The following is a 22148-nucleotide window of genomic DNA, read 5'->3' as shown; positions in this document are numbered from 1 at the left end:
AGAGAGGGAATAGAAACGTTAAAGTTAAATAATTACCAAAAGTTGAAAAATTGACATTAGTTATGTGAAATGGCTTAAATTAATACATACAAACGATATCTTTGAGTATAAAAACATTTCATATCATATTAATTAGCACGTGTGTTTAAATCGGAAAATGTTTACGAGGAATATGATATCAACATTAACGTTATCTACATCCTCAAGAGGTTGTCACCTACATATGGAAAATTAAAGTCTATTTAGGGTCAGTGCATGCACGTGCAGACGAAGACGATTCGACCGATTGTTTATCAAAATTCCAAAAAGGAAATCCTGTTAGTCAAGAATGCCGATTAGGCAGAACATTGTGTATCGGTTCTGTTCGTCAAACACTAAACCTTTGCACCTGGTTCGTCGTAAGGAAAAACATCAACAGAGAAAGCTATCTACACCAGCTGCGCGTTGCTCGGCGCCTTTAAGATAAGCCAGAAATTTGAAAATTTTCATAGAATTCGAATGTTGCCCACTTTATAATTTCTATTTATATATGGCGTTAAATAAACCTGTATTGCAGCTTTACTAAATATTTTGCACCGTAAGTTTAAGGTTGCTTATTTAGTTTTTAGAATCTTTTGTGAAATTGCGAGACGTCATTCAACCTTATTAATTATAGAGAAAAGTCGTGATGAAGTTTGAAAGAGGATTAAAAGTTAATTTTTCAATCTTGAGAGGACTTCCAATCTCGGGAACTGGTGGAGGGAGGGGAGAAAAAAAAACATTAAAAGTTAATTCGAGTAAAATTCTAAACAAATTATGATAATAATTATATAAGAATTGTAAACGTTTCGTGGGAACGGTTTAATGGAAAACTGAAATTAATTAGGCATGGGCAAGTTTATAAGATGACTTCAGAAAGGTTTAAATAATTTACAATAAAATGTTTGAATGTTGTAGCATGAACAGAAAACAATTTTTCTTTAATTTTTAATAAAATATAGCGATGAATAAGTAAAATAGCGAAGAAAAATGGTTTGTACAAAATTCTTTGCCTCAGTTTCCAAGAACGGTGAAGAATGCGGAATTTATCTTTTACATTTATCTCAGGTTATGAAGATAACGTTATAATAGACAATGTTATAATGACTCACTCATGACTCATGGAAATTTAAAAATTTGTAGTTGGTACAGGGGGCTCCTAAAACCTTATTTTAAATATTTCGTATGAAATTCGTTCTACCTGCTGTCGATGCAATAAGTAGGGCATGAGTGTGTACATTTTGTGCACTTTAAAATTTTAATCACTCTTTCAAATATCTTAACCTGGAAGAAACCTCAAAAACCCAAATGCTGAAAAACCTGTTGGACTCGTAATATATTACATTAAAAATCTAAACTTTCTTGTTTTATCATAAAGTTACATTCTATTAATCACTTATTAAGCATAAGACATTCCATTCATCTAGAAGAAGACAAAAAGGAGGGAGGAAACAAGATGTTTACCCTCCATTTATATTTAATAGCCTGCAATAGTGGCAATTTGGGGCCACTGGAGAAGAAAATCGGAGGATTTCGGGGACGTCAAACCCACCCAGTAGTCCTGTGGGCTCCACCAAGATATTATCTGCCCCTCCCTATCACTACCGAGAGATGTATGATTGATGGCAGGAAATGGGGAACCAACCTCTTTCCACCTACCTGATGATATTTTTGCCACTGCCGCGATCGAAGAAGCCGAAGAGAAAGGGGATTAGCTTTCGAAATCATTCCTCCCCGTTTTGCATATTAATTCAGTTTCTGTGCCATTTTCTCGTCTTGTTTGTCCAGTCGAAATACATAGACTATGTCAATTTTATTTGACCTACGTGTTTAGTCAATTCTGTTGATATTTATTCTGATCCATTCCTACTTATCTAACATATTTATTTTACCATTTGCTTTGACATATCTTTTTTGTTTGTGCTCCATATTTATTCTTCCGATTCAATTTTGCTTTTGGCTTAGTCTACTCAATTAACTTTAATCGTTATTATTTACTAGAAACAAATCTAAGTTCATCAATTCCTTTATTCCATTAAACACTACGAGCGTTTTCAATGCTTTCTTTTAAGAAAAAGTTACACATCTTTTACTACATTTATTCCTATGCTATATTTACTTTCTATTCTGTCCTATCTGTTCAATCTGTTACAGTCTATCCTGCCTGTTTGTCCGTCTATCAATCTTTTCCTGTCATGCATATATATATATATATTCTTTTGCTATCGTGTTCCGTCTTCTCCATCTATTCAATTTACCCTGTCTTCAAGTTTCACCCAAAATAAGTTGAGCAAATCCTTTATTTTAAACTTTTAATTATTCCAGAGGATCGATCTTTCGGCATCTTTTTTACAACTAAATCTATTTCTTTTATCTTCTTTACGACTCTTACATTCATTCGACCTTCCCTGTTATAACTTCCAAAGTTAATTAATTAACTTATCCTAAATAACTACACGTCTTCCAGTCTAGTTATAGGTTAAATATATAACACACTCGATACTTCATCCTATACACGAAATATTATTTTATTCGCCTGTTTGCCCAATTCAATTCTATCTACTCGGAATATTTATCCTTATGCTCAATCTACCTTGTTCCATTTCTCTTCTTTCTACTAAATCTATTTCTCTCCCTTCTATTAATTTGTCACTTCCTGTAACGTTTACATATCTACTAACGGTGTAGTATTTCCCTTAAAACTCCAGTACATAAATTTCCTTTACGCGAACAATATTTTTTCCAATGACTATCCAAATACATCTTATAAAACCATCAGCAGAGGGTAAAACTAATAACAAAAAGCGATCATTTAATTTTAAAACCATCCCAAACCTTCGGACACCTTTACTAGGGGAGGAAGAAGAAGAAAATAAGCGTTACCTGTTTCATCAAAACTAGATTACATAGCAGAAGGTAACAAATGACAACTTCTCCCAACTTTTAATGTTCGGCAACAGACGTCGTAAAAACATTTACTACTACCTACTAGACCTATATTAACTAATTCTCCGATAGCATTTACATGGCTGTACCTGAGAAAGAATATCGATCTGCAGAGGAGTAGAGGAAAAGGGATATATTGAAGCACGTCTGCGCAACTGTGAAATATCCCAACTCTTTTTTTTTCCCCTTTTTCTCTTCTTCACTTTACTTGTTTCCTCTATAATTAAGGTGGGGGAAGACAAGGATGACTTGTAAATCAAATGTATCCTGTGGCACGTATATGTTAAACGACTTTAAAGGAGACTAGAATTGATGCCGGTATGGTTGTTACTTATTATTATTTTTTTTTATTTTTAGTTTCTAAACTAAATGGAAAATGTTAAAAACTTCCCACTAAAATTGTGTCGTATAGTTAAAAAAGTTTATCGAAACATTCGAAATTTATTCTTTTAAGCTTTACGTCGATTCCGGATTCGAGTTTTGCAAAATTGAAAAAGTTCCGAAAATGTTTAAACATCACCGGCAAGCAGCATCCCGAGCTTATTCTTCTTCGGAATCACGTGACTACTCAATATATAGAATTACCGGACATCTGGTAACCGTTATTCGTCAAGAATGGCATCTACAGACGGAAATCCCACGCAAAAATACCGCGACGTAAAGAAAAAAAAAAAAAACATATAAGTACTTATATATATAAAAACATTTTACATCTACTTTCGATATTTCTCTCATACACTTATATATGCATACACTACTGAAAAAGTGGAATTCGAGTTATGCCGGAGCTCATGCGCAGTGTAGGGATGCATTAGCGGAGGGAGTGCATTGTGCAGCACGTGACATCCATCCAGACGTCGACCGATGTGGGTGTCGACGTGAAAACAATTGAGGTCGAGGTTCTAATAAACAAAAATTTCAACGTTTCGATAATATTCTTTTCTCCTCGAGGGAAATAAAAAAAAAAATACAAGTAAATTATTTATTACGTATAAACAAGTAGTATATCGTAGGCCTACTTATACTATATACTGTATATAGATACATATAATGTTTTTTTTTTTTTTTCCTTGTTATTATTCTAAACGGGATCGTAGAAGTGAAGAGTAATTATAAAATGGCACGGAAATATAAAAAAAATCGATAGGCTCAGTCGGTGTCAGGATGTTGCTTCCAGCTGAGTGCTGTTAGCGCATGCTCTTTAAACATAAATCCTTGGCTGATCCACATACAACTGTTCCGAGTGAGTCAGACTTACTTCTTGACAATTCTGGATCAGCTGGTCTGCTGGATCAGCCAAAATACGCGCGGCTCTTGAATAACTCGCTTGTTTGTATTTTTTTTTTTTTTTCTTTTTTTTCCCTTTCTTCCTCTTCTTTTTTTAGTTAAAGTGGGAAGCCGGATAGCTTTATAGAGATGAAAAATGAAGCCGCTTCGATTAGCATCTAAATAGATCTTTCCAGTTTGGCCAATAATTTTTTTTTTTTTTTTTAATTTTCTTTTCAGATTAAAGAAGGAAATCATTTTAGAAGTTGATACGAGATATTATTGTTTATTTAAATAAAAAAAAACAACGTAGGTGGATTAATAGAATAATGAATAAAGTGGAGAAAGTACGCGCAATGGTCATTGGACAACACGGTGAGTAAATAATTACAAGTTTACTTGTTTTAATATTGTGATATTTGACGGAGTAAATGTAAATTTTTATATAAGAAAAGCAGAAATGTCGTTTCTAATTATCTAAGCGAGCGCGAAGAGTCGGAGCCAAAGTCTCGATATTTAGATTTACTTGCATAAAAAGAAAAAGAAAAAAAGCTATTGGATCATCTTACGTCTTTCATAATCTGTGACAAGATAAACCATAAATCTTTCATCCATATCTAGTTAAAAGCCCGAGATTTGTTTTTCGTGTTACCAAATAAAGCTGTTATTTGATCTAGAGCATAAGCGATTTTTGTAATTTATGGAAGTGATAAAAATTTATATAAGTCTCCAAAGGGTTTATCTTTCGAATAGAATGATATAACTTTTAATTAATGAGGAACGATTCTCGTTATTCGTCTGAAACCTAAGAGAAAGGGGAAAAGAATTTTATTACTATGAACAAATACTTTTGAAGTTGGGGGGTGTTACTTATAAATTAAACAAAAAAAATTAATAAAATTATCTTTTTTTATTCGCTATATAACTCTTCTCTTTCCGTTTATTAATATATTTTCGTTTTATTTTTTAAATAGTTTGACATTTAAGGAAACAATTTCCAGTCTTTCCTTTTTATTTTGCTCTTAATGTTTTTGTTGTAAATAGATCCACTCCTTTGCCCCGAAAAACAAATTTTTCTTATAGAATTGTGGATAACTTTTTCTAATGTTCTAGTACCGTTTATTAAAAAAAACAATCGAAACCGTTCACTCGGAGAATACGAATCATTTTTTTAAAACTAGTATCAACAACAGTTAGAAAATTCAAACTGAAGAGCCTATTCAACTCCAAAACGACGTCCATTCAACAGCAACTACTATACTAGGAAAGTGCACCATTACGACCATCGATGCTACTGAAGCATAATTTTGTTAGCAGCAACATCAAAGCAACTGATGAGAGATACTTTTTTTTGATTTCTTTACTCGGCACTTACGCTTTTTTGAAAGTAGAAATTGAAGGAAAAAAAATTCCTTTCTTTAAAAAATGAAACAAATCGTCTACGGATGATTTATAAACTGTACAAGATATTTTATTCGAATCTGTGTAGAATGACAGTAGCTCTCTCTCTCTCTCTCCCTTTCCCCGCTGAAGAAGCAAAGCGCGGGACAGTCCATAAATAGAAATTACATTATGTGACAATGGAAGTGGCGCATCACGAAATGATTGACCTCATTTGCAAAATGCCCTATTTCCACTAGATATCGATCTATCAATAATTCATTGATACAAATTTTAAAATATAATGACTTAATTATTTTGTTAGTTAAATTTCCAGATGTCAAATTCCGAAACACTTCCTTTACGGATTGATTTTTACATTACTAATCCAAAATGTACGGGAAAATGTTCACTTCATTATCAAATGTTTTAATTTATATATTAAATTTCAATTATATTTTTTAAAAAATGTATTAAACAAGAAGACTCATTCTTAAATTTACAAAAGCTATTTATCTTTCTTTGATAAACTTATATATATGTATATACAGTATCTGTGTTCCTATTCCAGTAGTCGCTTCATATTAAAATATATTTTAAAACACAGTTACTCAGTTTTAGAATGTCATAAATTATAACATTTCTTTGTTGATTCGCACCATTGAAGATCCCAATGTGGATAAAATCTCCCGAACTGCTAATATACTGGAAGTTAAGTATACAAGTCATCGGAAATCCTAGTTAATATTTATTATCTCTATCCACCAATAACTTCCGATAATAAATTTGTTAATATATATATATCTTATGTCACCAATAGAGAAGGAAGAGAGGAAGAGAAGAAATTATTTTTCCACCTATCAAAGTTGAAAAATGGAATTTTGAAAAATAATAGCGAACAAAAAGCTGATATTTATATTGCTACTTGTAGCGAATAAGTTTTCCATTCGTTTTAGTTTCATGCGTAACATCTGAAATTAGAATAGTTCTTTGTAGCAATATCTGTCTCTCCTTTCTGAATTATGAGACAAAACGAATTAACTCGGATCTAAAAGCTAAACGACTTTCGTTTTCGGAAATTATTGTTTCTTGTAGAAAAGGGACATTTTTATACAAGCGAGAAAACTCTATACAAGTTTGTATAGATATACAGAAGGGTTATCTATTTTTTGAGATAAATTTCCGTAACGAAATTTGTAATTCTGGAGCCTTGGGAGTTGTTCTCATTTTGTGAAAAGTAATAAATGAAGAAGATATAAAACCAGTTTCATTTTTAATGAATATTTATGTAATTCACCTCAACATCTGAATTTTTTATTAGCAAGTAAAATACTATTAAATCCAACTTTTTACTTCCTCCTAATTTTAGACAGTTCCTTCCATTATCTTTTCTTATAATTAGTATGAGGCTTAATTGAAATTGGTAAAAGATTTAAATTGACCGCATAATCTCCGTTTAAATTCAAAAACAAATACTCTAAACCTTCAATTCATCCGACAGAAATTATGATTTTTTAAATATTTATCAACCATAATCTAGTCTGATTAGATTAAATTATGTCCTCTATACATATTTTACTCTTAGAAACGATATCCACCATTATAAAATCCTGTATACTTTACAAGAATATTATAATTTATACAGTCTTAAAATTGCTTTACTCCTTTCAGATCTTATTTTAGATTGATTAAACTTGTATTTTATGACCTTTATTTTAAATCTCTCTTCCTATCTTATCAATTATAAAAGATAAATAAACTTGTTAGGCTAAAATTATAAATCATGTCAACGAAGATTTAATAAAACAGATTAAACGTATCAATCTAAGCAAGAGAACACTCAAATTATATATATATATATTATTAAATTTACGAAGAAGAAATAAATAGAATAGAAGAAAAATGATATATTTTTAACATTTGATATAGGGTTTCCTAGGCGGATTGTGAAAATGTATTATGATTCTTAATACAAAAAATTACATTGTGCGAGTACATGATGGGTCTATCTAGCGCCAGTGCTTCTAGGAAATGCACTTCTTCGATCCGAGTGTGTGGCATTAATCGATTTTCCGAAAAGAAATCCAGATAAAGATCTGTTGACTAAGAACCACTTTATATAATAAGTCATTAGATTTTTCTCACATATGTAAATATAATCCGAGTCTTCTATGAGATTACATGATTTATAGTAAATTATACATGCTAAGATGATAAATCACACAGTCTATAGACTACACCTCGAGGAAATTAAGCAAAGAAATCAAACAATATACCAGTAGACTTAATACATAATAAATGACGACGAATTAAATTGAAATGAAAAGTAATTTAGACAGAACTAAAAATATACAGAACTTTTAATGATTGTAATATAGTGCTAACACGTCACTAGATTCGTAGAGAAATAGGATTACATGTATAATAAATAAATTAGATCTATCTCTTAATGGTGCAGGTTACATCTAATTGATTAAAATACGGCTCTAGAGATAAGTTGGCATAAAATTTAATGTATATTTTTGCCGCATTAGTTAATAATAGTATACAATCGTAGATAATAGATTTTTCTCAGTGTTAAATCGTTATATAGAAGTACACCAAATTTAAGAAATATGAGATTAAATATTAGATATAACGTTATAAACAGTAAACAATATTTTTTTTTTTTAAATTGATAAATGACAGTTTACTTTCTTAAATCCTAATGATAATAGTGGTAGCAAGTAATCTATCCTTAGAAAAATACAAAGCAAAAAATGCCTATTATGTAGGCTATTTTCTTTAAACATAACAATTTAAATAAATATTCTAAACAGACTTTCTTCAATAAAAACGTAGATATTCAAATCTAAAAAATAAAAAAAGATTTTAAATGTGCATTTTAATAGAAAGTTTATAGCTTATATTATGAGGTTAGAAAATAACTTTTATAAAAATCTTTTATTCAAATTTTTATAATATAAAAATAAGTCGTGGAATGCTCTAATGCTCTTTTGATCGAATATCTACAGGTAACGTTAAAAGAAGTGAAAGAACGAAGAACAAAGATCAAATCATGGAAAACAAACTGTTTTACACGTAAAATTATGGAGAAACGTCAAGTAAAAATCCGGAAAACACGAATGTAATTATGGTTGATTTAATATAAAGTGCAGAAGAGAGCAAAGTCAACTTTAAAAGAGGCGAAACGACTGAATTACACTCGACTAATCTTATATTATATTACACTCGCATGTCTTCAACAGTAGGCGCAACTTATCCTTTAGCATAGAAGTTTTCAAAACCAGATTATATATTTATTATCTATTTGATTTAATACAAACATCGCTTCGACTTTTTTAAATACGAATCGTCAATTTTAATCAACAAAACTGAAGTAACGTAAAAGAGTTTACAAGTCTTGAGATTTTAACGGGAATTATTTAATATTTTATGCTTAAAATAATAATTTTGAATTATAATAAAATTGTATAATTGCGAATACAATTTGCTTACTCAATGGCACAAAAAAACGACTGTAAATTCTTGCTACAAGTTTCTCGTAACAGAAACTAAGTAGAGGTGATAATAGAAGGGGAGTCAAACCTCTAACCACAACCGAAAATAAGCTTTTTTTAGCCATACACGCGACTTCCGTAACAAGATACCCTTTGAGTTTTTTTTTACGCGGTTGTTAGAAAAATGTTGTACAGGCCTCCAGCAACAGTTTTAATTCATCTTTATCCACTGCATATTGCTTAGAAGAGTCATACTTTAATGAGGTGTAAGAAGATCTATACAAGCACTGGAGGAGATTAAAACTAAATCGACTCTAGTTGAAGAAGAAACGCTTCCTCTTACACTTTTATTTGGTCGTGTTTAGTCTAAAACCGTTCTTGAGGTCATATTTCAGTCCACATCCTTCTACAGTGACGTCAAGACAAAGTTGTTGAAAGAAAATTGCCCAGATGTTTTGCCTCTACTCAATTGGTCGATTAATGTTGGAAAGATAATTGGATGGTCTGGCTAATTCGGCCGAAAAGGAAAATTAACTTTGGCTTGTGCTTTATTGGTGGTTAGATAAACTGCTTTGACAATTCAATTAATTCCAAATATGAATCATTCTGTTTTCTATTTCATCGTGCCTACTGCCTATCTCCTCTAACGTTTCTTGGATTAAAGGCTGAGATTTTTTCTATTACTTTCGGCAATGCCTTTGTCTTTCTTTACAAGAATTTATTACATTACTTTTACTTAAATCCACAAACTTTCTCGATATAAATTATAAAAATTTTATAAAATAACATTTCCGAAATGATCAGATTATGCCCCAAGCAGACTCGACTCGAAATAAACTATAATTGTTTTTATAATAATAAGACGATAAATGTTATTCATACATGCCACAGTAGGATATAAAATTTAAATTAAAAAATATATATTTAAAAAAACAACAACAGATGTAAGAAATAGCCGAGCTAATTAGCATAAAACCTCAATTGGTTATTCGTGACGAAAGCATTTCTTTATACTTATAAGCTTTGCTGTCATCAAGTTTAAGCAAAAAAGATTTGTTGACCAGATGCTTTCTCGGATTCGGAAAAGATTTATTATTTATCTTCACGTCACAGAAAAACATTTTTCTTTTTTTCTTGTTTTATATCCTTCTGTATATTAATTTTCTGCCTTAACTTGGAATCTTTTAGCAACTTGTGCCGAGGAGAAAGTAATAAAAATGTTTCAACTGCGGACAAGATTAGAGCCTAAAACTTTAAATGTGTCTTCGGAAAAACTTGGGCGAAACTGCGGACATGTTTATGTTTCCGAAGATAATTTATCTAATCAACGAACAAAGACCTTTGTTTAGTGTAACTTTCCTATTAAAGGATTAGCAGGCGACAGCGGCTGTTTGAAACATTTAAATATTTCCAATCGTTCTTTGTTAGCAGAGGCTTAGATGCCAGTAAGAAATTCGAAAAGAAATGATTAGAAATTATATTTTATTATCCGATAATGGGTGGCGAGTGGCGAGTTTTAAATATTCCGATATTTCCTAACGGTTTTTCTATTTTTAACAAAATCTTTCTGCTTTTCTGCCGAACTTATCCAAGAAATCTGCGGATCGATCATGGGATGTACCGCGTCATTATCGTGCCGGGTGGCTAATTTGCTCGAAGCTTAACAGCGTCGGTCCAAGTTTGTTTGCGCGCAAGGTAGAGAAAGGTAGCAAAGGTTGGAAAAGGCACGTATTGAGATAGAAGAGAAGGGAATTCCCAGAAATCGCTTCCTTTTCACTTTCTTTTCAACGGAGTGTGCACAACAGAAACGGGACAGTTCACTTAAGAAGCTGTTTCTTGTTATGTGACCGCTCGCTTGTTACGTATTCTTCGCACTCAATCCCCTTGATTCAATTCCCGACGCGTTCCTTTGCCTTCTTTAGTATCCGCTACACACCAAGAAAGCTGATGGTTCCATCAACATTATCCTCCGACCGGGATGGCTTAGGATGTGTGCAGACTTGTGCCACCTCCGTCTGATGTGTTAAAGAGAGGAACTATTCAGTTGTTGTAAAGAGATGAGGTGCAGCTCCTGTCTTTGTATTCATAATCTACTTACGGGATAAACAGCTACTTCACGAAAAGATAAGTATTACGACTTGATGTCCCTTCTTCATCTCGACGAGAAAAATGCCGTCTACAAAAACTTCACCCTTAAAGTCGCAGTAAGAAAAAGCGTGGCCGGAGTGTAAATCCACGTCCAAATTTTGAAAAATAAATAAAAACACTCGAATTCACATTCTTTAAAATCTATTACCTTGTCGAAAGTGTAAGTTATTATCTTTTATATTAAATACGAAACCTTTTTTTCTCTCTAATTACGTAATGCGTAAAGCTATAACAGATGAATGATGAAGTACACACGACACCGTCCTTGAACCGACTTCAAGGTCAGCCAATGAAACAACTTTTATTTATATTCCTTCATCGAATAAATATTGAAAGGATAAACCATCTACATGACGAAATTCTAGTGTAGAGTAGGGGTTTAGGAAATTATTTTTCTTTCGTCCCACTTGCTGGAATGCAGAAAAGGAGCAGAGTCGGGTCGGTTAGTTACACGATATCTTTCGAATGTACCAGCGACGGTCTCGAGATATTTAGAGTAACTTCCGACGGCTTGTGTCGTTTCTAATAAATTTAGTGTCTATAAATACTCCGGGCGACTTATAAGGGCTCACTTTCGATTAAACGGCGAGATTAGAATAACAAAATATTTGGGATCGTATGATGCTGGTCTAATCCCCGAATACTTTTGTTTAAATTACACGGGAAATAAACTTCACCCTCAACAAACTGTACGATTTTAGGACCGCGGGTTATAAGGTTAATCTTTGCCAAGATTAGTCCGAAAACTATTAATATTTACAGTCATACAACTATTATTGTATTAGTGTATTGCATTTATAAAAATCCACGTCAATGTATTTGATTTTTCTTTTATTCTATCGAAAACAAATTTAAAATCAATGAATTCGGTAAATAAAAACTGTGTGTTTGTTTACCTAAAAGGTCCACAATCATGTGAATGAAAAATCTGGAGTTGGAATTCCAAACTCGTAAATCTCGGCCAGTTAGTGGGAGCAATTCCTTGGAGGGAAATTAGAAGGGTCGTCCGTCCCTTAATTCTTTCCTCTGTACAATAATTTATGCTGGGACACGCATACGAACCGGGACCAAGGGATGAATTTATCACTAATAAGAGTTGTTATCTGTATTTGCTGCCGTCTGGTGGAGAAGTGGAGTAGACATTACCCAGACTTCCTAGAGGTTTCACCTCTCCTCCCACGGGAAATGGGTGAGACCAGTCGCAGAAATAAGGCCTTGCTTTTCGGAATTACACCACAATCACTCCCCCGCTTCGTCCGTTTCAATAGTTCGAATAATAACAACTATAAATAATTAACACCTATTGTCTCGGAAGGCCGTCACCTTTCACCTTCCACACTTGGCCAAAACGTCTCACTTCGATTTTATCAACAAAAAGTAACAATTTAAAACAGCCGTTATTAAATTATAATACAATTTGTGTATATTTAAATTTGGAGGTCCTTTCAATTATGCAATTATTTTTCATAAAGAAACAAAGTGGCCTGCCTAGTCGAGTCGGATTCTTCTGTAATTTTCCGAAAATAACGGGAAGGATCAATAAAAAAAAAACAAAATAGAATTTTGAAAAATGGCTAACTCTTCTAAATAATAATAACAATAAGTTAATTGCGGGTTGAATAATATTTTATTTAATTTCGGCAATATCCATTATAGAGAAGAATCGGATTAAAATTAGCCATAAATGGCGAAGGAATGAAGGGAAAACGAGCTTTTGCAACCCGGCATTTAAATAAAATTTAAAGAAACGGTAGCTAAAAGTGCTTACTCAAAAGTAGATGAACTGAATTATTCATTTATCCATATACTTTAGAGAAAACGAATCGATATACCAATAAGAATATAGATGTTAGAGGGGGTAATTGGATTTAAAGTTTTAAGATGTTACTTTTATTAATCTAATGAAGATTTAATTGTTAACTAGGCAACAGGATAATTACATAATTTGAATTTATGATAAACGAACGAAGACTTGGCTCTTAAGCTATTATCATAGTGTAGACGCTCCCTTATTTATGGGCTGGTGAATTACACGCTCCGTCCGAATATTAACTTTTAACTTTTAATAAAGCAAACATACGTATGTCGAAACTTAATAGGTTATGCCATAGAAATGTTACTCGTTAATACCTGACGGATCGAAACTTTCCAGCTTTATACAATAACTTTTATATCCGGCGATGTAATGAAGTGTTTGCATTGGCCGTAAAGAAATTCTTGCAAAATGATTTTATGATTTTCCAAAAAAAACTTTTGCTGTTTTTTTTTTCCTTATAACGAATATATTTCTAAATACAATAAGCTGAACCTTCGTTTTATCTTATTAAATTCCTTATTTAGCCGATACAACTTTGCTAAAACTTTACTCGCAAAAACCCAATTTTGCAGGAGCCTAAATTAAAAAAAAAAGTTTAAAAATTTGCTATCAATAATCTGTTAATTATACTGGAAATTTAAATTACAATAGAGATCTAAAACAGCTCGAAACCGCCGTCAAAATAAACATATTTTTACTAATACATTAACGTTAATTAATTAAATAATGCGAATTAGAATGGAATCATAAGTCGACCGCTTGATTTTTCTTAACAATTAGGACTAGATTAAATTAATATTCTATAACTGTACAGATTTTTTAAAAATTAAAATATTCTTTAAAATTCAGCCCCCCTTTTCTTTTTGGATCTTTTCCAAAACTCAAATATTTTCGCAATTAAAAGTCACGTTAGAATTGTTTTCTTCTTCTTCTTCTAGTCTATAATTTGACTAACGGTAAGAATAAACAAATACTTTATTTATTTATTATCATTAATATAGAAACGGTATATTTTTAAATAAATAAAATAGCATTAAAAATAAAAAGAAATTCTGTTGTTTGAAACACTCTTAGAGTTTTCTTCCTCACTTAAAGGATACTTTCGGTTCTCTTCAAAGTCTTGCAAATTATTGATCCATCTCTTGCCAATGAGCAGAGTCATAGTTGTACTTTTATAGGTTTACACAATGTGTCACATCTTTATGATGTATTATGCCCCATTAAATTCGCTTCTCCGAGACGAAAACTCTTTTGCACTCTACGTTCTAAACAGATGGTAAGTACCATTAGGTGAGTAATTAACTCTAATTAGATCGATTTGTATCGGAATTATTTATAATATTTAGTTTACTAAGCGTCAATATAAAGTTTCTGTCATACAAGTATACTGTTCACAGCTGTAATCGTGCTTAAGTTCATCGGAATTTCCTTTAAAGAAACCGAGTGGCTTTGAAGTTATTCGTAATAAGCTACGTTTCGATTAAAGAAAAATGCTTCGTCGATGATAAAACAACTCTTAATAACCATTTGAAAATTCTCGATAATGAACAGTTCGTGTAAATGGTAAATTTTCCTAATAACGATTAGTTTCTATCGAGAAACTAATATATCGATGAATTAGCAGCGTGTATTGATAATAATAATGAAAATTTCTCTATAATGGACACTTTCAATAAACTATCCGTTGTTGTGAATGTTAATTTTCAATTCTTCGAAAAATTAATAAATTTTATGGTTTTTAAAAGAAGCTAATTGTAATGGTAGATAAGTAGTTAATGGGTTGTTATGTTTGCTCAGTTTCTCTGACAGAGTTGATGAGTGTAGTCACGGAAATCGCCAACTAAAATGACATTTATGAACGAATAGCTTTGCTTAGAGCTTCATATTCTTTGGGGCAAACAGCTGATCAATAGTTGTGCTGTCGAGCTTTCCTCCAGCAAACTGTTTTCCTTTTTTTTTTCTTCTTCTTCTTTTTCTTATATTTTTGCCAATGAATAGGACCTTGTCAAAATCGATGTCACTTTGTTAGCCCTTTTGTTTTACCGAAATTTGTGGTTTCTTGGTTAATCTTTTCTTTTTAAACTCTGTTATTTCATTTTGGTCATTCTCAAATAAAACCGCGAAGAGAACCAATATATATTACCAGAATATAATCCATTATCAATTAATCTTCCTTGGCACGAATCCGTTGATAGGTTTAGAAAAATAATCTTCTCTCGGACGCATAAAAAAAAAGTTTAAAACAAATTTTATTAGCTTTTTCAACTTTAAACTCGTTAAATGAGTTTTCTTCGTTCCAAACTTCCCGAAAGAAAGTACTTTTTGTCGGAATCTAGACTTTATTTGTTTAGTAAAACTGATAGGCCTAAGCAATATCGAGTCAAATTATATACCTAATTAAAATCAGTTTTAAAAGAAAAAAAATTCGGTAAACAAAAAAATAAAGCAGGATCTTGAAGACGTTTACTTTTATCCAAACACCAATCTAATAGCTTTTGTAACTTAACAGTTTCACTACCTATTTGAAGGTCTTAAAGCAATGTGATTCCGACATTTAATACTACAATTACTTTGCAGTCTTTCAGGATACAAAAATTCTAGACAAGCCAATAACGAGCCTTTCTCACCGCAAAAAATCCCCTTAAAAGTTAGGTGATAAAATGACAGCTTATTCCAGGACAAATGAGGAAGTAATTTAAAGGTTTTATGTGGAAAAAATGTTGCACCTCTCTCATACTTTTTCCTTACAGAAAGATCACTGGAAAGAATGAAAGAATTGTATATTCATTAGCGCATTTTACCGATACAGGAAAAAAAAAATTCCCAGCCAAATTCCTCTTTTATTTTTTTTTTACTCGCTCGATATTTTAAAGACATTCGATACAAGACATTAGCTCCGTCCCGAAATTAAGAGTTCAATAATTCCGGTTACGGAGGAGCATTATTAACAAGCTTCATTCCTTGCTTACAACAATTAAGAATCTCCGTGTTTATATACAGGAAGGGACTTCTTACGAGTGGGCCTTTCGCAATTATTATTGAGCAATTTAGCAACCAAATAATCCATAAAGCAAACCGCATTTCATCCATTTATGTTCCATTGTTTGAAGTAAAGGTAGAGGGCCGGCAGGCGCCATTGTGACGTTCAGGTGCCAGACGACATCAATCACTCTAAATCAGCGCCGGGAAGCACGGTTGCCCATGACAACGAGCGTCTGCACGTGGTCAACGACCAAACAACAAGAGAACCCCCGAGAGCTCTACACGTCCCCAGAGGTGCCATCGCATCCTGCAAAAGCACGAGCATCTATACAACTTCCACCGAAATTACGTCACTCGCGACTCTTAACACATGTACACAATTCTTTGTACAAATTTTGAATAATAATAATAATAATAATAATTTATATTCTTCCACCCACTCATCGTTGCTAAATTCGAAAAGCTCAATTTATATAATGAACGGGAAAAAAACCAATATCGGAGCCTTCTAAGCTTTCGTCTTTATCATGTTTATCCAATTACGAACGGAAAGAATATCAATCAAATATAAATTGTGCTATTTATGTAAATAGCCTTAAAAAAAAACTTTGCAAAAGAAATAAGATACCGGGATTATTTTTTCCTCTATTATACGTTATATTTCTGTCTTTATTTATTATATTATTTATTATTATTATTGCACATAATAAGGTCGAGCTCTCAATTTAAAGTTTCGTTAATATATTTTCATGGAATCTTCTAATTTTTCACGAAGAAATTTTTAATAACAAACGCGGTAACAATGGGTGGGTGGACGGGTTAACCGCCTCCGGCGACGAAACGAGGACATCATCCTAACACAACTGAAGTCTCTTCCTATTTAACAACAATTTCTCGTTCCTCTTCTAACTTATTAACTACATCTTACGTAACTAAACAAGCGCATTATTATTTTTTTAAGTCGCACCCCCTAAAAAAAATGCAAACTTCATTAATTTCGCGTAATGAACGGGAAATAAGGATGTGCCAATCCACTATTACTTAGAATATCGAGTATTATTATTATTATTATTATTACATATATGACGCCGAAATTTCTTTTGTGTCGAAGGGAGTGGCGTGCCGGAAGTTCGTATAATCTAGGGCGTCATAGACGCAATGTCCCCGATAAGAGATTTCGTAGCAAGTATTACAAGCGTTTAAAAGGACTTTTATTCTGATAATCCGTTTTAAAATATGCGTGTTTCGTAGCCAACAATTCCCCTCCCCCTACAAATACCAGGGAGAATAAATATATATATATATATATTATATTATATGTATAAGTCTGTATGTATAAAACGTTACAAAGTTGCAGAGAGGAGGAAAAAAATTTGATTTTAAATGGCTCCCAGTTTTATTGGGGTGCTTTAAAAGCCAGCCGTTGCGTCACGAGCCTAAGAAAAGGCACGATTAAGCCGCCAACGCCGGCAATGATTCGTGATTAGGGGCAATAATTTGTATAAAGGTTCGTCCCCCGCAGACACCGCTCCTAAAAAGCGCGTGTGGCGTTGGCGCCCCGAACGCCCTTCCTAACGAGCGCAGTCCGGCCATATTTAACCGTCTGCAGCGTAGTGGAGCGACAAGCGGTACGAAGAAGAGACGAGATCTTTTGGAGCATTGCGACCGTCGCCAGCTCCACCCAATCGAACCGTCTGCTCGACTTGGATCAGGTAGAGGCGAGGCGTGGCCCTCTCCGCTCGACGCCACAGAGTCTAGACTTCTCATCCAACGGTACAGCACGAAAGCGCCTGTATGTCCGACCGATGGGGTTAGGCGACGAAAATCGAACACAGACTCGTAAATAGAAACCTAGTAACGTCTGCTTGTTGTTTCTGCCCTTTTCCTTTGATTTTTTTATTTTTTTCCCCTTCTCTTCCTTCGTTTTCTCCCTTGTTTTCTCACTTCCGAAATCTTCTCGCACGTCGTAAAATTGTAGATAAGTTGGAACGGAACAAACGAAAAGGGTGATAAAATTTCCGCCAACTATCGTGTGACTGAATGTAGACTTCTCTTCTCCCTAAAATGTCTGAAAGTGAATCTGGAAGAGGGGGGCAATCTTTATGGTTCTGATTTATCGTCGTGGATCAAAATTCTGCCCGGGGAATATAAGTGTCAAATCACGTTTCCGCAATCCGGTGCCCTTCTCGCTTCCTTTTAACTTTCTCCCCGCCGACATAACATTACTCCTTTGGGCCCTTCCAATGGCAAGAAAAAAAAAAAAAAAAAATTAATTCCGTCGTTGTTGTCGCACTTCCCATAACTCCTTTTCGTAGAAATATAATGTAATATGCATTTAATAATAACCCATTCCAAATTACCAGACGTATTATTGACCCTATAGCCATCGATTTTTTTTTCTCTCTAAGTTCACTTTCTTCCATTTATATACTGTGTATATATATATATATCGTAATTGAAGCTAATCCCCAAAAAATTAATATTTAATTCGGAAAAATGATTGTGGATACAGTTTATTAAAAGCTAATGACGAATAAAAGGAAATATATATAAATATATAAAAAGAGGATCGATTAACTTTTACATTTTGTTTCAAAGTGAAGCGGAATTACTTTCCGGACAAAATAAAATATATGGAAAGGCAGAGGAAATAACTGTTCCTGTTGATCCGCACGCGACCATTTCGATTTCTATGGAAGGGAGCCTCTCCTCTCTCTAAACTTATTTGTTTACTTGTTTCAGATTTTGTTTAGGTTTAAAAATACAAAGTTTTATTCCGTTACATTTATAAGACTTTAACAGAATGATACATGGAAACATTTTTTGCATTGTTCGCTTTATTAAAAACAATATTTTTTTTTTTTTAAATAAAATATCATTTTATTGACGCGTAGACATTTGAAAAAATGAGAATAATTTCTCTTGTGAATATTTTTATTATTATTATTTTTTTTAATTTTTAGAAAATCGTGTTTCGCATATATAAAATGCACGCTAATTTAAAATTAATAACGCTATTAGTGGAAATTTCGTTTTAAATAAATTTCGACGTTTAATATAGAAGAAAATTTATTTCAAAATTCCGTAGAAACGATGGATTTTGTGAAATAAGTTAATTGACTAAAGAGACTTTCTTTTTTTTTTTTTTTATAGAAAAATCTTAAAAGCTGCGGGGTGTGCTATAAAAAAAAGAACACAAGCCATTTGAGGTTCTTCAATAGTCTTAAACCCAAGCGATTATTTTTTACAGCGTGCAGTTTGTTTTAATTTCTTAGTATGTCGCCATTCGATTATTATTATTATTATTTTTTTTTTACTTCTGGAGATAAAATTATCCTAATATACATTGCGATATTTCATCGTTATTTAGCACCTCTTGGCATGTGTATCATGCATGAGTAGAGTTCGGACGATGAATGACTGTAATAACTGCCAAATGAGAACTTTGACAAGCAACATCAATTCCACATCGATGTACCCTTACGTCTCTAATATCTCGGCTCAAACTAAAATATCCTCAGTGACTTTAAAGAATCCACAATCTTTATTACGAGTTCCTCTTACGGAGGAAAAGACTTCTGCAGAAAGTGAAATATTCATTGTTGTTACTTCCTTTACGATAAGGAAAAAAAAGGGATTTCTGTCGAGGATGAGTCAATCCAGTTAAAATTGGGTCAAACCGTCCTTTTGGTTTAATTATCATTAGCTCGGAAGAGGAAGTTTGTAAATCATTGGACACACTCCAGCACTTATAGACATGAAAAGTGAGCCACTGTCCATTTAGATCTTGCAAGAGGATTGCATGGTTCTGACAGGTAGTTTGTTAAAGTCACATTCCATCACGAAGATTCGAATTCCTTAGAGAAGCATGAATGGAAGACTTGATTTCACTTAATGAAGAGACAGGCTTTTTTCCCCCTTTACAGATGGAGGGATTAATTTAAAACGGATGGAGGCTTTCTCATCTTCTCTGTATTAAATCGTTGTCGTACAGAAAATGCTTGGATTTTTAAAAAGAAATTGTACAGAAAAGAAGAAGGTTAGATGCATGCGAAGTCAATATGCATTTGTCTGTTACAGGAAAATTGTATTCTAAAATTGTCGATAAGTTTCACTCGAAAAATTATTAGTTTTTTTTTGTTTTACAGAATTGGACGTTATATTGATTGACAGAAAGAAACGTAAATAAAAAAATAAACAAAGAATATTATAAAGGTTTATGTTTAAAAATATGATGTAAAAAAGCCGAATAAGATGGAAAAAAGAAGGAATTTATAGGAGAGAATATTAGTCGACATATTGAAGAAGAATCAAACTTTGCTTGACATATCTGTCGTGCTTACATTTAGTCTGATTCTGACATCCTTTAGGCATTTATGGATGGAGGAAGAGGCTTTCACAAAGGATACTCAGCTGTTGGTGAGTCGTATCTATTCTAGGTACAGGTATTATATAAACCTTGATGAGGATTGTCGGTAACATCTTACGAACTGTGTGTCAACTATTATCCAACTGACCTTTAAACAACTACATAATAGTGGTTATTTAACATTTTCATTCTATTGGGACTTAAATAACTAAAAATATTCATATTTATTTCAATTTGTACAAATTTTATTGAAAATATTTCTTTTTTTTTCTTCTGAAAGGGGTGTAAAGAAATTGTTAAATCATTTTACGTTATAATATATATATATATATATATATATATATATATATATATATTTAAAATCTTTCCCAATAAGTTAATGCATATTGTAATTTTTTAATGTTTTTATTTATAAAAATGTATTGTCACAAGCAATTCTACACCTTCACGTTTGTTAAAAAACAAGTAATACATTGTTATTTTCGCTTTAAAACATGTTTTAAAGTCGACATTTAACAAAATATTAAAGAATTAAAGGATAAATCTCAAAGCGCACTTTTGACATTTAGAAGGCTTCGAATTAAATCACTTTGTATTAAATGTATCTTGGAAACAACAAATTTCGGTAAATTATTCTCTAGTTTGACTATAATAAATTTAAAGACGAGAAAATTTGAATTAAACAGTTTGAATTAATTAGTGAATATTTTGCTAAAACAATTACTAACTTAGCTACTATTATAATCTGAATAGCAATGAACCCAAGTTCAACAGTAAGAGTGCCACACAATGTATAGCAGAAATTAATGGAGTTGAAGGTAAATTTGAAATAAAGAGAAGAGAATAAGCAAATAAATCGCGAAATTACTTATAGGAAACGATCTAACTTGCAGAAAAATAAAAACTATGGAAAGAAACAATCGGCATGATAATAGAAAAGGAGCGGTGTGACTGTGTAGATGATTATTGATAAAACGATGGCGTGCAGACACAAGGCACGGAAATTTTAAAGAATTGAAATGCATTCTGTGCTAGATAAAATGTCGAATAAATAAATTAAATTTCCCTACTACTAACTGATACAGAGTTAAAGGATCTAAGCTAAAAATTGAAAGAGTCAACAACCTTATTCCTCTCTTAATCATTGGATTTAATCAAATAAAGACAGAGTAGTTTAACTTTATCGGATTATCTTAATGAAGATAATTTGCGCAGAAATGTGTGAAGATGAAGGAATGCTGAAGTTGAGAGTTTCACTTGGTTACTGAAAGGATTTATTCTACAGCCTGGGGATGCATAAAATACATTGTGTACGTAACTGACAGACAAGAATGGGTCTGTTAGCCTATCGATAGACGGCAAAAGAATAGTATTTAGATGCTGTAAGAAAAAGTTCAAGTATGGGAAGAATAAAGTGCATGATCCTGTTTAAGAGATTGAGGATAAACAATCTCTTTGGATATCTGAAGAGCTGCGGTTATAAGCTTCGAGATTATGGAGAAATGAATAAAACTTTTCCAAACCGAGAAATAAAGAAAGAAATCTACTCCTAAGATAGATCTTGGATAAGCTTTGTGAGATAGTAAAGACGAACAATCCATTCCTTCCAGCAATTTTACAATCCTCAAGAGTGACTTCACCTTACATGCCGCGTAATTGTAAACATTCAAAGCCTTATTATTAAATGGGCAAACCATTATCATCAAAAGTTGCTATCATAAAC

General features: G+C 32.5%; 1 protein-coding gene and 1 long non-coding RNA gene across 4 annotated transcripts in view; one reads left to right on the top strand and one right to left on the bottom strand.

Moving 5' to 3' along the window:
* Window positions 1-22148, bottom strand: part of LOC136983253 (protein muscleblind-like) — a 136504-nt gene that overhangs the window by 107017 nt on the left and 7339 nt on the right. The gene's annotated exons all lie outside the window — the stretch shown is intronic.
* LOC136983244 (uncharacterized) lies at window positions 4064-8885 on the top strand. The gene is made up of 3 exons (XR_010882003.1): window positions 4064-4293; window positions 4471-4605; window positions 8625-8885. It is a non-coding gene; the product is annotated as an uncharacterized lncRNA (long non-coding RNA).

Source organism: Centruroides vittatus, unplaced genomic scaffold (genome assembly GCF_030686945.1).
Source record: "Centruroides vittatus isolate TY-2023 unplaced genomic scaffold, ASM3068694v2 contig_879, whole genome shotgun sequence".
Lineage (NCBI taxonomy): Eukaryota > Metazoa > Arthropoda > Arachnida > Scorpiones > Buthidae > Centruroides > Centruroides vittatus.
This window is presented reverse-complemented; position numbering and strand designations above follow the sequence as displayed.